This window comes from Mirounga angustirostris, unplaced genomic scaffold, assembly GCF_029215605.1.
Source record: "Mirounga angustirostris isolate CCGP_5_RB_7025 unplaced genomic scaffold, mMirAng1.0.hap1 SCAF_2, whole genome shotgun sequence".
In the NCBI taxonomy this organism is placed as follows: domain Eukaryota; kingdom Metazoa; phylum Chordata; class Mammalia; order Carnivora; family Phocidae; genus Mirounga; species Mirounga angustirostris.
Genome location: NW_026991710.1, coordinates 100,654,571 through 100,673,310, shown reverse-complemented (window position 1 = coordinate 100,673,310; position 18,740 = coordinate 100,654,571). Strand labels below are relative to the sequence as shown.

At 35.4% G+C, this 18,740-nt stretch overlaps 1 pseudogene; it reads right to left on the bottom strand.

The window, feature by feature from the left end:
• Positions 1-1,492: 1,492 nt before the first annotated feature.
• LOC135363643 (large ribosomal subunit protein eL39-like) overlaps positions 1,493-18,740 on the bottom strand; it is an 86,354-nt pseudogene continuing 69,106 nt past the window's right edge.

Sequence of the window (18,740 nt, the reverse complement as noted above, 5' to 3'; positions counted from 1 at the left end):
TTACAAAAATGCTAGAAAAATACATGGGCAAGTGATTAGCTAATCTTAGAGCAAAGATAATGACAGGAAAATGACTTTACTGTGTAAAATTTTAACATTAGATAATGAAAAACGCAAAAATTGAAAACATTTGGGGCACCTGAGTGGCTCGGTCAGTTAAGCGTCAACTCTTGATTTCAGCTCAGGTCACGATCTCAGGTCCTGGGATTGGGCCAGCATTGGGCTCTGCGCTCAGTGGGGAATCTGCTTGAGGATTCTCTCCCTTCCTCTGCCCCTCCCCCCCACTCATGCAAGCTCTCTAAAGTAAACAAATGTTTTTAAAAAACTGAAAACATTTAAAGATAAATGATAAACTAAGAAAACACATTTTTCAACATATTTACCAGACAAAATATTTATATACCAAGTTTAAAGTTTCTATAAAACCTCAAATAAAAAAGATGCACATCTTTCCAATAATAACGGAAGTATAAGATAAGAATATATTTACAAAGAAATAATATAAGCAACAAATATTATGTAAAAAAATTATTTACCCTCATTATTAATAAAGAAATGCTTAATAAGATACTTTTCCATCATAAAATTGGCAAGTATAAAATAATTATTTGCAATACTAAAATTGGTGACCTTTTAGAGAAAATAGTCAATCGTATAAATTATTATTGAGTAAATTGTGCTATTTTTCTGACTTTAAAAATCTTGTTTCATCTTTAACCTATCAATTTCACATCTAGGAATTTGTTCAAAAATTTTTTTTAATTTTCTGCATTTATATTTAACTATGATAAATAATTTTAAAGCAACCTAAATACACAATATATTCAGCAAATAAAATACACAATATATTCAACGGGATCCCTGCATGAATATATGTTGTATACTAATTTTTATCACTAAGAAATATGTTTAACTATTATCAAATAAAATAGGTTGCTGGGCAGTATAGTTTGTCTTTATACATATGCCTGTCTGATTAATTTTAAGAGTAGGATAGAACTGGGTAGCAGGGGAATCTAATAAACCTGGTAGCAAACCTGAAGGGGCCGCTTGCTAGGTATATGAACATATTCCATGGCAATAAAATTCTACTCCTTTGAAATCTAATACACACAAATTTCAGGAAACATTTATAAGAAAGTTCACAGCAGTGTTGTTCCCGATAGCCCCATCCATAATAGAATGGGTAGAAAAACGAAGCACATTCACATAACAAGGAAAGTAAACAGAATACAGCTACACAACAAGTATAACTCTCATAAACATAATATTGGGCAGAAGAAACATGACACATGCATACACTATGAGTCTATTTATATAAAGCTTAAAAATCTAGTAAAGCAAAACTATCTTATTTAGGCAAACAAGCATATGTGAAAAAAAACTATGAAGAAAAATAGCAAGGAAACAATTATCACATAAGGATAGTAGTTACCTCTAGAGCAGAGGTAAGAGGGTATAACCAATAATCCCACGGCCTCTGGCCTGCTCACAGTGTTCTATTTCTTGACTTCGGTGAAGAGGGAGGTAAGTGCATGGGAGATCACATTATAATAATTTACTTATTCACATATTTATATCTTTATGCTTTACATGTATTATATTTCACAGTAAAATAAGGATTTTTAGAAGCTGGCGTTTGTTTCTGTATCAGAAGCATCCAGGTCCTTTGACCATCTGATTAATGAGCTATAACATATGATGAGGTAAGGAGGAAGGACATGATCCCCGCAGCGTCTATCACTCCATTCTGAGCCACTGCTCACCCACTCGATTTGTCTCCCATTGTAGAGAATATACTTGAGTTTTTCCAGGAGCGGGATGCATTTTGCTGCACCGTGCCTACTCCTTAGCTTTGTTGCCATAGGGATTAACATGAAGCATTTATAAAGCAGTTGGCCAGGTTTGCATGCCATCACTTCACAGGGCCAGATGTGGCCTGAACCCATGACCTTGTTAGTACCTAAAGTAAATAACTAGAGGAACCAACTCGAGCAAGTCCTAAAAAGAATGGTAAGTGAATAAAAAAACATAAGGAATGTAGGAATGCCCTTTAAAGTAACTAATTAAAACATCTATTAGTTCTAGAATGAAAAATAGATGAATAGAGTCAAGGCAGACAATTCTTATACGAAGTTAGACTATAATATCAAGTTTTATCTTTCCTCTGAGCAAAAGAAAGAAAAGAAAAACGAAAAACAGGTTAAGCATCATCTTTATATGTGAGATACAGTACATTTTTATTATTACCCTCCATACAAGACACATAGTTGACTATAGCTAATGGCACTTAAAAATTACTTTTCTAATATCCAGAAATGAAGAAAAACAAATAGGAATACTAGTAACTATATTTCATAGAAGAATAACTGTTGACAAACAGAATCTAGATGACATATTTACATTTTTTAAAATTAACAGTTAAAAATTTAAGAAAGTAGAAAATGCATGCAAAAGAATATAAATAACATACTAAATATTTTATACCAACTGTTATTTAAGGTCCAAAATGCTGCTGTAATTAAATTTGAGAATAAGCATTATAATTTCCTCAATAACTTAATATGTAAAATTAGCTACCTCTGGAAAGTGTGCTTGCTTATATAAAATATTAGAATCGTTTTTACTTTTCAGCTTTATTATATAAAATTATGACTAAACCTCCTGAAGACATTTTCTTAAATGGAAAATTTCAAAACTTAAAACAAATTGCTGCTTCTAACACACTTTACACTTATATTTTCTTCAGGTTTCATTGACCATTGGCCAAATTTCTATCCATTTCTATCTACCCAATTTCAAAATGCTGAGTCTCTTTTGTATTTGTACATTGTTATAAAAATAGAAATTTTTTTCTGAGTTGAAATTATTTAAACATAATTTGCTTTAGTGCTTCCCTTAGTTTAGCTTTCAGCTCCCCCCACCCTTCCTGATGCAAAAATGATGAAAGGTAGAATGACCCTGAGAATGCATCCCATCTCTTTAAGTCTAAATATTCAGGAATGGACAATGTTTCTTTTCAAGGCAATGGCCCTTCCTGATTTATTAGCTTCTCCTTCTGGATTTATCCATGTGGGAAAACACTGCCAAACCTCATTTGTCTTTTCCTGCCTGTATCTTTATGTCCTGACATTGAGGTACTTTGTTCTGCAAAAGTATTTTTAAAAGGTGACAAGCCTTTCCCTGCGGAACATTTAAATAATAATAAAAACCACTTTTAATTAGGATCTGGAATAACTGCTAAGAAGAAAGTGGGAATGGAGCATAGCTTTCCACAGCTCCCACATAGTAGATGGATTTTATGTTTCTTGTCTGTACTTGAACATAGCTCTGCTGTATCAAAGTTGTTTTTCTTTAAGAATATTCATATCCAGCTCTCTCTTTCTTTGTAAGGCTGAACATTTTCTTTATTGAGGATTCTAAGGATATTTCACTGCTCCTAGTACTATTTACCAAAACATTTCCATTTCATCTCTCAAAAGCATTGTTCCTCTCAATATTCAACTTAGAACATCAAGAAAAAAGAATAGTGGGGCACCTGGGTGGCTCAGTCGGTTAAGCATCTGACTCTTGGTCTCAGCTAGGGTCTTGATCTTAGGGCTGTGAGTTCAAGCCCCACGTTGGGCTCCATGCTGGATGTGGAGCCTACTTAAAAAAAAATAGTAAGATGATTTTTATCATCCTAATATTTGAAGCAATGTGTTACTATATGTCTAGTTAAACATTTAGAATATTTTTGGGGGAGAAATAAAATAAGATTATATAATCCACCTTAATCATTTTATAGAATAGAAAACCAAAGCCAAGAAACAAAGTGGAAAATTCAGTATGGTGTTAGTGGACAATACTAAATCTCTTTGGTTTTCCACCGTAGTACACTCATTTAATGAGTATTAATCTAAGGCTGTTTAACAATTTTTAGTTTCAAAATAATAATAAAGACAAAAGAACTTAAAAATAATTTAGACTGGTGAAATTCAGGAAAAAAATAATGACCAAATGTTTGCCATACTATCTATAAATTAGTGTCATGGACAACCTTACCCAAACATATGATTTTTCTTTACAAATAAGATTTCTTCACCAGAAAAAAAAAAAGTTCCTTATCTCCTCTTATTCTCTCCTCCTGTATATATCATATGTACCAAGCACAAAAAGGAATGCAAATGACATCTCATCTATGAAGTCTTCCCAAGACTTCCCAAGAACACCTTGAGGTTCACATTCTATACTTTCATGTAGCCATATTGTACTGCAATTATTGGTTCATATTCCAGTCTTCTCTATCTAAAATATGAGTTCCCCCAGAGTAGAAAATATGGCATTCATTTTTATATCTATGGTGTTAGCACCATGGTGATTATTCAGTTAGTATTTACTAAGTGAATCAATATATGAATGATTGCCTCATGGTAATTTTCCTAAGTATTCTTGAACTTCCTATACACACACACACACACACACACACATATATATATATAATGTTATATATATATATATATTTCATATTCTTTTCAAGACACTCTCAGTGTGAATTAATCCACCTACCTAGCTTTTAGAACAATAAACCATCTATTTTCCCTCCCCCACTCCGCTGAACATAACCATGATTTCAGCCTTCAAAGAGGATTATTATAAGGCATTCACTTAGTAATTACACTTTAGCAAGCTATGGAATTTCAAATAGAGATATATTTAGGTTCACTATCCCCTTTATTATGCTGTCAAATTATTTCCAGTATGTTTCAAAGCCTAATAAAAGGCATTAATTGATATTCTGATGGCTTAAAAGGAATGAATGTAGCCTTCAAAATTTTAATGAACTACCAGGGAATAACAAAGGTCCAAAGGAAAAATATGTAGGATCAATATTAACAACAACAACCAATAAAATGTTTTATACAGTTGGAGTTTCACAACATAAGAGAGATATGAAGAATTTAGAAAGGGTACAAAAAGGTATCATAATTCCAAAAGTTAAGAAAGGAAAACCTGGGATGAAGAAGGGAACTGTAAAAATGGGAAATATGCCTAGATATTTCCTTTTTCCAACACATACGGAACTAAAGAATATGATATCAAGAGGAATTATTTAGGTATCCTGAAGATTATGGGAGTAGGGGAGGGTATTCACAGTTTATTAATTTCTGTAACTTTCAAAATATCAAATGAACATTTGTTACTTTTATAATCATATGAAAATAAAATAAATAACTATAGAAAATGTTCCATACTCCTAGTTCTTAAGCATTGAAACATTTTACTGCAAGAGGTTCTGAAATATCCATCCCTGGAGATTATTAGAAATAGGATAGAGGGGCGCCTGGGTGGCTCAGATGGTTAAGCGTCTGCCTTCGGCTCAGGTCACGATCCCAGGGTCCTGGGATCGAGCCCCGCATCGAGCTCCCTGCTTGGCGGGGAACCTGCTTCTCCCTCTCCCTCTACTGTTCCCGCTGCTTGTGCTCTCTCACTCTCTCTATCAAATAAATAAATAAAATCTTTAAAAGAAAAAAAAAGAAAGAAATAGGATAGAGACAGATTAGTTTGGAACAGGTCAAGTAAAACTTACTTAAATGGTGACCTCTACATCTGCCTTCCATTACGTAATGTCTATGATCCTGAGTGTTGTTTGAGACAGAAAAATTGCTATTTTTAAAGAAACATAATCTAGCATGCAATAGAAATAGATTTTTGTTTGGGGAACTTGTAAAATCCATAAATTCATATTTTCCTACATTATCAAATAAATCTTTTTCCTTTTGTTTTCTGAGATTTCTTTAAATTTCAGATCTTTCCCTCTTTCCTTTCCATTAAATGATCCTTTAGAGGAAATTCAGAAAAAAATATCATAATAACACCACAACAATTGATTATTTACTGCAAATCCCTATAAGGTACGAGTATAACCAGAGAATGGATAAATGGTCTGAGCCGCACATTAACCTAAATTTATAACACTGTGCATAAGAAACTATATCATGAACCAAAGACATCAGAGATTTCTCAATACTCCAAAACCATTACCCAATAATAATACATACAAGAACAATAATAATACATACAACATCTGGTACATTTATATATCAAATATCTCGAAATTATTGACATTTGACTGTTTTGACCTAAATAAAATTCAATCTCATGTGATTCAATGTAAGGCATGGTTATTTCAAAAATCACAAAAATGAATTATTATTATTATGTAATACCATATATGATGAAATAAATAGCCTTAGATAAATACTATTCAGATATAAAATGGGAACTTTCTGTTTCATTCCTTTTAGCTATTTTGATTTGGAAATTTTGTTTTTACTTTTCTATAACTATGTTAATCAAACGTGCTTTCTGATAGATCCTTAAAAGGAAGTAGGCTAGAAAGAGAATGGAAAGAATTTCATGATGGATAGAGATGGATATGAAAAATTTTTAAAAAGTACCAAAAAATTAAATAAACCAGGCAAAATGTAGTTTTCATTGATAAGGAACTTGCATATCATACTACATAATTTTGTTTTATTTTTTTTTTAAGATTTTATTTATTTGACAGAAAGAGACACAGCGAGAGAGGGAACACAAGCAGGGGGAGTGGGAGAGGGAGAAGCAGGCTCCCCGCAGGGCAGGGAGCCCTATGCGAGGCTCGATCCTAGGACCCCAGGATCATGACCTGAGCCGAAGTTAGACGCCCAACGACTGAGCCATACTACATAATTTTAGTTTAAAACTTCAAATGAACCTTGGTTCAAGTGTTACTTTTCTAGTTATTTTCAGGTCTATTATATGACTGATACAAATATATATTGGTCGAAACAATACATGCTTGCATTCATATAAGGATAACAGTCAATGATTTTTGCTGCGTTTTCTTTATTTCATATATATGTTCTGAAGTTTCTAGCTTTAGTTGATAAAATCCCCAAACTAGAGCACTGAAGGTATTTCTCTCAAGATGAACAGAATCAATCCTAAAATCATTAGGTAATAAATAGATTTTAAGATCTAGAAAAGGTATTCTAAATGAAAATTCTGGGAAAGTAACACTAAGATATATTATTAATTCATTATATATTTAATGTATTTTTGAAGATTGATTGATTGATTTTGAAGAGAGAAAAGGGAGTGGCAGAGGGAGAGAGAGAACCCTCAAGCAGGGAGCCCGAGACCCAGAGCTGGATCCCAGGATCCTGAGATCATGACCTGAGCTGAAATCAAGAGCCAGCCACTTAACTGACTGGGCCACCCAGGCGCCTCTATTTAATGTATTTTAAATATCCAACACAATCCCCCCTACATTGGCAAGCAATATTTATAGATAATGTTATTCCACCTTTGATTCATAAGGAGGTACACACTATCCTCCACTTTGTATTGAAAGCCTTCAGCCCAAGCAAATTCCATATTGAGGGTACTCATTTTATTTATAGAAAGAATATTTCTATCTCATCTAGGAGTCTGATTTCAATTACACCTGATCAGGTTCCTGCATCTATGGTTCTTTCTGCCAAAAGAGAGTATCTCAGAACATTTTGGCAAGATTTATACACCAAATCAATCCCTGCCAGCACTTCTCAAACTGAAGTCATAAAGCCATTTGTTGATGTTTAAATCTCCAAAAGCTCAGGGTGGATGGGATACTAAATGAAACTGGATAGAGGGAATATTGCACATCCCTCTGTCTTTTAACCAGCTCACCTTTGTAACAAAGGCTGGGCACTCTATTCAATATTCCTTTTGATTTCCAACCTCTGTTATGTTTTCCTTTTTTTTTCCATGTGTGTTAAAAAAAAAAAAAAGTCAAAATTCTTCTTCTGTCAATTCTAAATCATTAATTCTGATTTCATGCCCTCATTTGTAACATTATTATTCCTGACACCTTGATACAACCTAATTCTTTCTCTTTATAGAAATGGCTGAAATAAGTCTTTCACCAATTACAACAGGGCACAAGATGATGCCCAATTTTCACTACTAAGCCAGAAATAAGCAAACTACTTAATTAAACTTGTCTCGTGTGTGTGTATGTGTGTGTGTGTGTGAGAGAGAGAGAGAGAGAGAGAAGGAGAGAGGCGGGAGAGAAGGAGGAGGAAGGTGGAGCAGGAGGGGCAGGGGGAGGAGGTGAAGGAAGATAGAGGAGAGGGAGGAAGAGAAGGGAGGAAGGAAATCTGTAGGCAGATTCTTGTTTATTTGTATGTTGTATATCCAAAGAAACCTAAATTAATGAATTATCTGAGACCAAAACTCCTTTATACAAAGAAAAGACTTTATGTAAAGTCATACAAAGTTACACAATACCAACCACAACGAGCAAACAAATCATAAAACTTGAAAACTCTGTTTGTAGCAGCTACGACACCAGAAATACTTCAGTGAGGACCTTTTATTTATCTCCTGCCTAAGTGAATATTGAATATACAATTTGTGCATGCTTGGAAAGCCTCTGAAAGTTTATTTAGCTTCCAGCCTTCTCTTTCAGTGTCCTTCCTCCTTTCCTAACATCGCAGCCCTCGAGGACCCCAGTGCCCTCTTGTTCTCTTACTCTCTCCTGACCTTCCAGTATCGATTTATAGGTGGGGACATGGCACATTTATAAGATGAACAAAAGTTATTCACAATAAGATGTTCCACGAACCAGACATTTGTCATTTGAGCCTTCTAATTCTCCTCACAGAAAAGAAAGATTGCTTATTTGTTTGTCTCTGCTCCTCACGTTTCTTTGAAAAAAAAAAAATTCTGCTGAGTCTCAAGCTAGAAGGTGAAGATACCTGGGCTTAGCTGGGCTGAAGAGAAAAAAAGAAAGTTCATCATTTAGAACAGCATTTCTCAAACCGAAATCATTTGAATGAGAATTATCTGGAATCTTTGTGAAAATGCAGACCCCTGGGCTACATCCCATACCCACTGAGTCCTAACCTCTGCTGGAATGGCACAAGAACCCCCACATGGCCCAAACACGCAGGTGATTCTCACATCCTGAACACCAAGAATTACTACCTGTGAATGACAATTCAACTTCTATTCGTGTAAAAAGACAATGTCACAGCTAAAGCTATTTTTTCTAAAATGAACTTTTCCTAAGATTTGTCTTTAATTTTTCTTCATTATGCCATTTCTGTTTTATTTTCTGCAGTGTATTATTTAATGCAGGAAAATTGTTACCACAATCCTCTTTAAATTAAAAAAAAAAAAAGCCCCCACTGGGCTGGTTTTACAACTAAAGAATGATGTCACTGACATCTCTTTCAGCATCTCTGATCGCAACATGTAAAACAAATTAATTTAATGAAAACAAAGACCATCAAAGGGATTGTAAATTAATTTTCTCTTCACTAAAATGAACAGCAGGAGAAAAGATTTTTTCTGTGATTAAAAATAACATCATGCTGTCTTCCGCAAAATAACATCCCCCAAAGTAATTCTATTTAAATTTTTTAAAATTTAGTCCTTTGTCTTTAAAACTACATTATTTCAGGGCCGCCTGGGTGGTGCAGTCAGTTGAGCAGCTGACTCTTGGTTTCATCTCAGGTCATGATCTCAGGGTCCTGAGATCGAGCCCCAAGCCATGCTCTGCACTCAGCGTGGAGTCTGCTTAAGATTCTCTTCTCCCTCTGCCTCTGTCCCTCCCCCCCGCCACACACACATACATGTGCTCTTTCTTTCTCTCTCAAATAAATAAATAAAATCTTTTTTTAAAACTACATTATTTCAAAGATTTTTTTTTCTTTTTTTAAAAAGATAAAGTTAAATATTGTTAGTTACATCATCTGGTGCCGAAAGTTGGAGGAATTAATGGGCTACTTGACTTTCTGCTATGACATTTTTCAATTTTAGGGTAGATCACTTTATTGTAATTAATGCTTTAACATAAAAAGCTGGTATTAAAGGGGTGAGCCAATATTTAGCAAATGTTTCTCTCCATCAGATCACCCCTGGGCTTCTACTTCTGCTGGCTGACAAGGGAATTATACACACACTCCACCCCTGTTATGCAAACTTGAAGAGAGTTAGGATTTCCAAATTGCTCTGGCTACATTTTTCAATCATCTGAAAAATGCAAAGTTTGTGGTTACAATTGTGTGTGTGTGTGTGTGTGTGTGTGTGTGTGTGTGTGAAAGAGAGAGAGTTGAAGAGGAGAAATAAATGCATCGGTTTTTCTCAAAGAAAGAAAATGTATTAAAATTTATACTGGAAAGTACTATCATATCCTCATTCCATATATGGTCTAAACCAAACCCATCATTTTTTTCTTGAGTATAATAAAGTGTGGACGATAGAGACACCATAGAGTCATCCAGTCATCTTGAAGTCCAGGAAGCGAGCCTATACAGAATCTCCCTATATGTTATTCAAGGAGTCATTCCATGGGCCCTGTAGTGTTTTCAATACTGGGGCATACATCAAACACACACACACACACACACACAACGTACAAAGGTCATTTTTAAGAGCAATAAATAATTGTTTTGTTTGTTTTCAGATTATTCCAATGCTAGAGTCTTTCAAACTTTCTATTCTGGCAAAATATTTGCCAAAGTTGATTTCACTCAGAGGCAGATGAGCACAGAAAGAAGCTCCAGAAAGGCCAATAATTTGCCACAGCTTCAAATCAATAAGCTATCTTCAGAAGCAATTTAGCATCAGCTCCCAAGCTATACAGGGCAAAGGAAAAACCAAGAAGCTAACCGCACCTACACTCCTTATAAGGCAATTCACTTATACGTGATTGTTTATTGTTATTGCTGCAGTCCTTGGAATTAGCTCAAGCCTTCCTCACCCCTTCACCCACCCCAAGCATCTTATCAATTCATCCTACCAACACATCCTGTGGTGGAGGTTCAATGTATGATTGCTAGCCTCAAGTGGGCCCTTAATGTTGCCAATTAATCCTGTTGTATTTCCTTAATCTATTCACTCTCTCCCATTCACTCAAAAAATATTTATTGAGAGCTCCCTAAATTTCAGGTACTGTTCTAAGAACTGTTGCACAGCCAGAATCAACACAAAAACCTGTGTCCTTGTGGAGTTTATCTTCTAGCATGGGAAGGCAATTTAAAACTAAGTAAATTATGTAATATAAACTTCCAATATTATGGGGGAAAAAAGGAGGAAAAGGAACATGTGCTTGCTGGAATTTGCAAATTTTGGTAGGTAGGCCAGGTGCCTAGTCATGCAAATATCTGTGGGAGGGCTTTCCAGGCAGAGGATCAGGCAATGCAGATGCCAAAGGAAGGAACACATTAGGCATGTTCCAGGAACACCATAGAGTCCAGGGAGCAGGAGGTAGAGTGATTGGAGATAATGTCCCAGAGGAAGCAGGGGCTAAAACCTTGTAGGTCCTAGTAAATTCATTGTCAGGTTTGGGCTTATGTTCTGAGAATGATGGGAAGCCCCCGAGGCTTTCAGCAGAGGAGTGATGTCATCTGATATGTTTTTAAAGGGTCCCTCTGGCTGTTTTTCTCGATGGACCATAGAGACCAAGGGTGAAAGCAAGATACCAATTAGGAAATGACTGCAATAATCCAGAAAAGGGAATGGTGCAGCTAGAACCAGTGAGGTAGTGGTGTAGGTGATGAATGATGCTTGGCTTCTTGATGTCTTTGGCATAGAATTCCATGAGAAATTGAAAATCAAGTGTGAAAGAGTAGGCAAAAAATGCCCCAAATATTCTTGGCCTTCTTCAAACCCCCAACAACTGCAATCCACTCTCAATTGATGACCTTGCCTCCTATTTCACTGAGAATTTACAGCAGAACTCCCTAAAGCCCTCCCTTTATGTATGCCCTTGCCTTCATTTGTGCCCGTGTTCTCTGCCTCTAAAGTCTCATGGTTTTAGATACTATATTCTCTTCCAAAATCATGTCTCTAGCTTGAATTTTTACCTTCACATTTATATTCATATAGTAGGCTTGGATATATATCAGACATCTCAAATTTAGCATGTTCAAAACTGAGTCCAGATCTTTCCTACCACTACCGACAGAACACCAGAAATGACCTGCCTTTCCCATCTCAGTTAACAACAACCACATCCTTTCAAGTTCTTGGGACAAAAATTGTAGAGTTCTTTATCCTTCTTCCTCCTCATTACATCTAATTCATAAGTAAATCCTGTTAGCTCTATCTTCAAAATATATCTGGAGTCCAACAAGAGCCTCTCAAGTTCACAATTATCCCTCAGGTTCAAGTTGCCATAACCTCTCATCTGGAATATTAGCTTTCCAACTGATTTTTTGACTTTGACTTCTGCTCCTCTTCAATCTTTTCTCAGCACAGCAGCTAGAGTGGGTCTCTAAGTTAGATCTTATTTCTCTGTTCAGAGTAAAATCCTAAGTCCTTACAGTGGTCTATGGTGCTCTACAACATCATGCAACCTAATAACTTTAATGTTTCATGCTACCACTCACCCTTCACTCACTGCACAAGTCAATCAGCGTCTTTACTGTTTCTTAACCATGTGTGGCATGCTCCCACTTCAGAGCCTATGCATTTGACATTCTCTTAGCTTGGAATGCTCTTCCCCCAGATATTGTCATCACTAGCTTCCTTAGTTCCCTTAGATCTTTACTGAAATGTTTTCTCAGTGAGGTTTTCCCTAACCACCATATTTAAAATTGCAAACCCTCTCTCCATAAATTCCCAATCATTTTTTCTTCTTCATAACACTTATTACTACTAATATATTTTACTATATATTTAGATCTATATATTTGTTCCTGGTCTTATTAGAACATAATTTCATGAGGATAGGCTATTCATCTGTTATGCTCCTTTCTGTATCCTTCATTCCTAAAAGACAGCTGTCTAGTAGCTCTTCAATATATGTTTGTTGAGTGGATCCATACAATACACACCCTGAGAAATACTATGGTGTTATCTTCTCTCAGATGAAAATGTACTTCATTTCTTATACATGTTTGTGGTTACAGACCCAATGGCAGTAATTGTTTTTTTCGAAGGAGAAACTGCTAACATTATCACTAATCAGAACTCTGCTTATAATTTCATTTAAAAGGGTAGTATATGTTAACAAGATCCTACAATTTTACTAAAGGTGGCATCATTTGAAAACAATAACTTATTTTTAATCCCTTCTAAATTCTGTGAAAGTCAGGGCATCTGGTTGCCTCAGTCGGTAGAACATGCGACTCTTGATCTTGGGGTTGTGAGTTTGAGCCCCATGTTGGGTGTAAGAATACTTTAAAATAAAATCTCAAAAAAAAAAAAAAAAACAACTGTGGAAGTCAAACATACTCATAGGTTATATTGTTTTTATAGACACACTAATAATTTTAACAAAAGCAAGTTAATCAATCCCAATTTCATTTGGTTAATATATTTAGATTTAATTTTAATTCATTGACATGATTGTTGGTTACTTTGTTTAAAAATGATTAAATTATGGGGCACCTGTGTGGCTCAGTCGTTAAGCGTCTGCCTTCGGCTCAGGTCATGATCCCAGGATCCTGGGATCCAGCCCCACATCTGGCTCCCTGCTCCACGGGACGCCTGCTTCTCCCTCTCCCATTCCCCCTCCTTGTGTTCCCTCTCTCGCTGTGTCTCTCTCTATCAAATAAATAAATAAAATCTTTTAAAAAAAAGATTAAATTATTACCCTGAAAATTACTCATTTATTAACTTTAGAAATTGTTTACTGACTTCCATTAAATTAGATGAAGGTTCAGTTCTCTTACACCATCAACCACTGCTTTTTCTACTATCCTTCTTCCATTGAGTAATACCAAATTTTTCATTAATTCAATAGGCATTGCTAACATTACTGTGACTATCTTAATATTATTCATTACATAGTCAAGTAATGTTTTCCTTTTTTGAATATTTTAATTTCTCCTGGAAAAAAATGGACTATTTTCCCACTTTTCTTAATTTTCAACGTGCTCCAACTTCTAATACCAGCTTATTAATTTCTCCAGTACATGTGTCAAATACCTACCAATATTATTATATGAATGCTCACATATCACCTATCATTGCTTTCCCTTTCGTTTCCCTGAGATCTCCTCCCCAAAGTCTTTATCTTCCTGCTCCAATTTAGACAGAATATTTCCTGAGCCTACTGCTCAGCTGTCATTCTGGAACTGCCAACAGTCATCACTGCTGTTTGGTTCAACAGTCTTTAATTTGGAATCTCCTGGTTTCTTCTACTTTCTTGAGTTAATCATTTTTGCTAGAGTCCGTCCTTCAATAGTTTCCTCAGCTAAAATACAATGGGAGGTTGAATCCTTGCTTTATTTGTTCTACTCTTACACTTGATTTAGAGTTTGGCTAGGAGGAGAATTATGAAATGAAAATACTTTTCTCTTCAAATTATGAAGTTATAACTCCACTCTCTTCTGTCTTCTAAATGCTGCTATTGAGATTCCCTCCCGCCATTATAACTATTCTTTGTACACTACCTGTCCTTCCACTCTGTAAACTGTCATTAGGTACTTTTTCCCATGTCCCAAAATTTCCCAATTATGTGCCTTGGTGTGGCTTGTAATTACTACTAGTATTTATTTCGCATCATAAGATTTTCCATGGGCCCTTTAATTTAAAGAGTGAAATCTTTAATATCTGGGTCTCTTTTTCTATTCTATAATTTCCTCTCTCTCTTGCTCTTCCTTATTAACATTTTTATCACTTTTTTTTTTTTCAAACAAAAGGTCTCACATATTTACTACTGAATCAACCTACTGGTGTAGAAGCATAGTAACAGAGAAAAATCATTTTCTGGCTACAACATGTCTATTGTTCAGATAGTAGGGGTGTTTACAGAATGATAGGATAGGAATAGGTGACCTTCACACAGCATAAATGTGTGCTATCTCATGTGTGATCCCTTATAGACCCAGCTTGGCTCTTCTCCAGTGCCTCCTCCTGGAGTTGTACCTGATTTTATTGCCAGTTTTCATCCAAATTTACTGGGGAATGGGATGCTTCTGCTTTTGTTTCACGGCCAGGAATCACTTGGTCTTGAAAGTCTTGTGAGAAGTCATGGAGAGGAATACTCAACTGCACACACCACGATGGTGGGGGAAAGGAGCTAAAATTTCTATCACCTATTTAGATTTCCTGCTCTGACCATTTAATTTTCTTATACACTCTCTTCAATTTTCTACCTCTTTCTCTTTGGTTCTGGGAAAATACCTGACACTATTTTGCAAAATTTCTGGCACTTATATTTTTAATTTCCCAAGGTTTTTTTCTTACCATGTTTCATTTTCATAGATTCAGGTTTCGATTTATGGAAAAACATACCTTCTCTTATGTGTTGGGGAATATTAATTCAAGGGTTATTTTTTAAAGGTTTTTTTTTTTTTTAAGTTTTCTTTTTTTTCCCTGCTGCCTGACTTCCTTTTTTACCTCAGATGTAGTCTTCCAATTGTTTTGATCTGTCTGCCTTAACTAAAGTGCCCCTAGAATATATAGCTATCCTTGGCTGTCCATTCATATTTAAAAGTAAAGCACTAAAGCTGACTGGAACCTTTATGTTTAGAGGTAGTAATTGTTAACTTGAGCCTTCACTATAAGGTCTTTATGTGACAAACCATATTTTCATTTTTATTTTGGGGATAGTTCTATGTCAGTATCTAGATGTAGTTTATCTGTGACCTTTTAGAGAAGAAGCCTAGTTTCTCTTACTCTAGGGGAGATAGACCATATATTCCAGATATTCTGCTGATATCCTGGAATTTGAATAGTAGGAGAAAGAGTATCTTGCAGATTGGCTCTTAACTACCATTTTTAGAGATGTCACCCATACCTGTGGCTAATGTTTCCTGACCAGCCAATGTGATGAAACTAATGTTTCCTTAACCAGCCACGCTGATGATAGTCACTCACTATCACATCATGTTATGTTTAATCCTCTGCATAATTCTTATCAGTAATATTTTTCTTGTTTACTTAATTATTTCTTTATTTTACCTCTATCCCCTTCTAGAATGAGACCTGAGCCATCTATCATCTGTTTTATTCCCTGCCTAGTACATAGTAAGTAACTAACAAATATCCACTGGATAAATAAATGAATATGTAAGTAAATGAGATCTAAATTTTCTATCAGCAAATTTCTCAAAAAAAAAAAAATGCAGATTGGGGGATAACTGGGAGAGAGGATAGAATTGCATGACTCTCCAGCTGGATCTCCTGTCTCCTCCATTCCAAACACAGTTTTTAAAACCTATGTCCACATTTTTAGCCCAGCATCTCAACCATACTGTCTGGGGGTGTTTGAGGCCTCCAAATTCTGAGTCTTTGTTGATACTCAACAAATTGCACAAATTGGTGTATTCTCATGGCTTTCTACTCTACACCGCTATGTTAGCTGCCACCCCTCTATCAGCTCTGGCTACTGCTTTTCTCTTAGTCCTGAGGAGTTTATACTTTTTATCCCTGCTATGTTATTTAAGCTGAAGAAGGACAGATGATCTAAATAATTGAGGTCTCTCTCTCATGCTTACTTAAAACCAGACCATTTTAATATTAAAACTGTTTTATTTTCCTTCTTTTCCCTTGCCTCACTATAATGAGTGATTCCTTTCCCATTTATTCACCTCTCTATATTCAGAATGATCTTTTAAAATTGCAAATATATTTATTGCAGACTCCTTACCCTCTTAAAATGTTTCAATGGCTTTGCATTACTTTAAGGATGAGGATGAAAATTCTCCATATAGAACAGCCCTGCATTATGCAGCCTGCCTCTCTAGGCTCAGCTCTCATCGTCCAGTACGGCTAAGCAGGGGTTTTTTTAGGCCCCCACGTGACCAGTCTCCCCTCTGCTGTAAGACCTTCTGCACGTACTTTTAGCCCTACTTCAACTATCACTTCCTCCGACTATCCTTCCCTGCCTTCCAGACTAGGTACACTCTATCACAATATCATTATCATTGAACTGTTGTTGTAAGTATAATAGCACCTATCAAGTGGGTTTTTAATTGTATGCTTTTCATTATGCAATTATTTCATTACAACTAGTGAGAGAGAAATGTCAACCTCCATGAAGGCATTAATGTATGCCCACAGCCTAGCCCGGGCTTTGGCATGATATAGGTTCTCAGTAAATATTTTCTGAATAAATAAATGAAATCACAAAGTGCTATGAAAAGACAGGAGGCAAGCCTACAGAGCAGAGAGATCTTTGTCCTTTCAATTCTTAGGTTGCTTATTGGCTTCGGGCATGATTATCCTGCTCTAGCATTGGCCTGCAGGAAAATCTGGAAGCTTTATACATAATGTTATCAGTGACTTGTATTTTTTGATTCTTACTCTCCTTAGATTTGATTCAAAATAGGAACAGATTTTAAAATCCTAATATGAGATTTGTTCTTTTGTGGTAACTGCCAACCAAAGAAAGCTAGTCGTGAATCTGCATTGTTCAAATCTATCATTTCCACTATTATGTCACTGCACCATTGGTCTCTCAAGAAAAGGCTTCTTATTCTCGTAATTCCTCAAAGTTCTAAAAAATGGGTCTGAAGTGGCCATGTCAGATATTTAATAATAGTGGATTAATTCTCATCCTAAAAGAAATATAAATTCTATTTTATTTCATAATTGGAAACAGAAATCAAGTCTGCTCCAGTGTATCATAGGAATTCACATCCTCACATCAGGCTGTCAACAGTCTCACACTTTGTGTATCAGATTTTGTGAAAGCATGGACGATAAGAATCCTTATTAAGTTATGAGTTAATTACAGCATTAAAAAATGAACCAGGATAAACTGACCTTACTCAGGGCAAATATAAAGAAAGCATCTATAATTGCGGCACATAATTAATTAATTATTAATTAATAACTCTGGGTTTTCATTGTTGTCAACTGTGTAAGGAAAATGAGTAGAAGGCACTTGGTTGACACTTAGGAACACTCTTTCTCCTTTACCTCATCCTTCAGTGATCCATCCATGAATCAAGCAGGTAAACGCTAAGGAAAAGTCACTGGATATATTCTTAAGGCCATAATTTTGTGGAAAATGCTTTTTCTTTTTCTTTACACAGATAAAAATGCAGATAAGAGAGATATTAAGTCCTCAGATTTGAAATTTGAAAACCCCATCAAAGAAGGTAATTTTCTTACAGTGAAGATTTCGTACATTCAAGTGTTTATTACTATATTGTATAAGATAGAGCCAAGAAGGAAAAAGATAGCTATGAAAACCTCATAAAGGACTCTTGTTTTCTTGGTTTCTATTTATTATCTGCCATTTCCTAAGGAAGAAATGAGTTGAACAGAGAAGCAAACTTGTTGAAGGAGGTGTCTGGTTTTAGCTACTTACCTGGTTTTTAATTGCTAATTTATTTTTAAAATTAACAGAACCATGCTTGAGGTGATTATCTTCAGAATGTTTCCTTAATTACATGGCAATCTTTCTTAGATCTTGACTTGAAGATAGCAATGTGTAACTTGTCTTTAGTGTTAGTCTAATGTTCAGACTTTGCTTATTTTATTAGTACCTGATCATGCTCTTCTTTTGTGTGATAGAAACCTTGAGTTCATTACAAGACACATGGTTAATAAGTTAATAATAGGATCATTTGGGAATAACACTCAATGCTGAAGCTTTCTATTTTCCTAATGTAAATCATGTACTTGGCATGCTGCATGTAATCAGCCCGTAATCAGATAAGAAACGAACAAACACTTCATCTGAAAGCTCATTTTCGTGCCATAGATGTATTCCTGTAATGCTGATGGCCTGATTTGAACCTCCAGCTATGAAATGACAAAAGATCATG